The sequence below is a fragment of the Cupressus sempervirens genome, chromosome 10 (genome assembly GCF_028749045.1).
Source record: "Cupressus sempervirens isolate cs-2001-9-10 chromosome 10, ASM2874904v1, whole genome shotgun sequence".
Taxonomy (NCBI): Eukaryota; Viridiplantae; Streptophyta; class Pinopsida; order Cupressales; family Cupressaceae; genus Cupressus; species Cupressus sempervirens.
The window spans coordinates 298,785,215-298,788,255 of record NC_143127.1 but is presented as its reverse complement, the minus strand read 5'-3'; the positions used below and the strand labels follow the sequence as shown (position 1 = coordinate 298,788,255).

Genomic DNA, 3,041 nt, shown 5'->3' with positions numbered 1-3,041 from the left:
ATAAAGTATTATAATCTAATAATATAGTTGATATATTATTAGATTAATATATATTATAATATAAATATTTTGTGATATTATTATAAATAAATAAATTATATTTTGTGATACTAATATAAATATTAAATTTAAGATAAATAAATCATTATATAATTATATTATCATAATATAATTATTATATTGAAAAGTCACAACTCTTCAAATTAAAATATATATATTGAATGAAAGTTTTGGGTAAAGGATCATCAAGAAAAATATGGCAAAAAGGATACAAATAAAAGTAAAGGTCATAAATAAACGAATGAACCCCAAAAAGGGTTCATTACAAATGGTATCAGAGCATAAATCTTCCCAACCTATGAAGAATAGTTTATGCAAATCAATCAGAGGGAAGATACTATGGGTATCATAGATTGCAAGAAGATAGTATATGTATTTATGGGAAGAAGAATAAAAAGTAGATGCAGTCAACATGATATTCATAATAGGAACCTTTACAAGATATTAGTAAGGATGACATACTGTTTGGGCCACTATAAACATTGGGTTATATTGATTAGTCTTTGTAAATAGTATATCAATTCTGAAGGACTTATTCATCATTTAAAAATGGACATGGAAAAGGAAAGTGCAAAACCTAATTTATTTACATATAATCTTCTGCTACATGATAAGGGTTTTGTGGGTGATATTTTTTGTCATGGAACAAATTTTTGAGACTATGAAAGCAGAAGGTATATAGACATACCACTTTGCAAGTCTGGTTGTAGTTGCAAGAAGTTATATCCATGCTGGGTATTTGGAAAAAGGTAGAAGCCTTCATAAGAAATCTGGAAGATAATATTGTCAAAGATTGGGGCTATCATTTGAAAGTTCTTCTTTTATATGTAGATATTGGTAAACCAAGTGAGGTAGAAAGAGTTTGGAATGTAATTAAATCTCTTCCTCAGATTTCAAGTTCTTCCTATATTGTTGGGATCCATGCTTGGGCAAAGATGGGAGAAATTGAGAAGGTAGAAAGTACATTTGAGAAAATGTAAAATTTTGAGATGAGAGTGGCATCATCAATTTCTTATTATGCACTTCTTGATGTATATGCAGGCCATAATTTGTTTCTCAAAGAAAAGGAATTTGTAAGGCATATGTTTGATAACAATTGGATCATGTTTGAACCAAATATTTGTGAGGCAACAGTTAAAATCTATCTCAAATTAGGTACTATAGAAGAGGCAGATGCTTTCCTGTTAAATGTTTGTAAGTAGAAACAAGTAAAGCCATATTATAAGACATTCATTGCAATATTAGATAAATATGCAAAAAAAAGGAGATATTGCAAATGCTGAAAAGATCTTTGATTGTTTGATTAAAACAAACTATCGACAGATGTAATCATATGAGTGCCTTTTGCAAGCTTACATGAATGCACACATTCCTACTGATGGATTAGAGAAAATAATGTTGGCAGCTAAGCTTGACCCAAATAAAAATATCAATACTATTCTACAATAGGCGAAAGCATTCAAGAATAAACATGTGCAATCAAATAGTTCCCATTTGCTTGATTGAGCCTTTTGGTAGCATCTTTGAACCTGTTTTACCAAGTAACTAAAGTGGAGACATAGTATTTGTGTAATAAATGAACACATACTCCACATTTTCCCATAAAGATATCATGGTCTTTAACTTATTCACCTTTTCAAATTGAAACAAGCCAAAATAGTTAATTTTTTGGTCGAATTAGAGCAATTTTAGAAGGTCGATGGTGGGTATGTTCAGTTTCTCTAGTAGCTTGCTGAGTGGATCTAGTTGCTTAGCTATAGTAGCATCACCAGTTCTTTCAGTATCTTAATCAGATCGAGGGAGCCAGAGTTGTCTTCTAATGTTCCAGATCAAGATGAAAGGGTTTGTATATCAATTTTATCTTGAGAACTATATATGCCATTTAACAGAAAAGAAATTAGCACTTCTATTTCTGAATTCTTTAGGAACATATTCTAATTATAGTATATAAGGGTCTATTTCTCATCCACATTATGATATCTTAAGGTAGGGAGTTTGTGGAGGGAGAGGCAAAGTAATTTTGAGCACATGACGAATATCCTCTAGGGAACCACTTGTAGTTTGTTTCATGCGTCCTTTGGCATTGTAAGTCTTCCATCTTATGATGATCATAATAAGGTGAGAGAAAGATTCCTGTACCCTATATGAAGAAATCTTCCAAATGATTATGTTCATTAGATTAACACTCATCTTATCATCCACATTAACATATCTTAAGGTAGGGAGTTTGTGGAGGGAGAGGCGGAGTAATTTTGGGCACATGATGGATATCCTCTAGGGAATTGCTTGTAGTTTGTTTCATGCACCCTTTGGCACTATAAGTCTTCCATCTTATGATGATTGTAATAAGGAGAGAGAAATATTCCTATACCCTATCTTCCAAATGATTATGTAAATAAGAAAAAGGATCATCACAAGACTCATCTTTCTTTGGAGCTATTATATGCTAATAATTATTTGTGTTTATAGGATCCATGATCAAAAGGCATATTGGGGAAGTATATTTTATAAATCATTCCTTTTACTCTACTTCATTATGAAAATTAAATTATATAGAATCAATAAAGAATGTATGATATGTATGCATCATGTATGCTTTGTGCCTTCATGCATCATCTGTCTTCATTGTGTATGCTTTGTGTTTTCATACATGCATGTGTCTACTTTGTGCTTGCTTCGTGTATTTATGCATCAATATTTGCTTATATTCTCTTACATCATAAGGATATTAACATTGCATGTAGATAGTCTTATAAGTTGTCTTTGCTTGAGGACAAGCAAATTCAAGATGGGAGGACTATGATGTCCACATATTACTATATAATTTAAATAACAAATAAATGTTTTATATAAAGTAATATTAATAATGATATTAAAATAATAATATTTTTATAAAGTAATAGTACATTCTAATTATATAATAATATCATATCATGTTATAATAATAATAATCTAATATAATATAGCAATGTACTATATTA

At 29.9% G+C, this 3,041-nt stretch overlaps 1 pseudogene; it reads left to right on the top strand.

Annotated features, from left to right (window-relative positions):
- The first annotated feature begins 609 nt into the window (after window positions 1–609).
- LOC149533819 (pentatricopeptide repeat-containing protein At1g15480, mitochondrial-like) lies at window positions 610–1,509 on the top strand (annotated as a pseudogene).
- The last annotated feature ends 1,532 nt before the right edge of the window (window positions 1,510–3,041 follow it).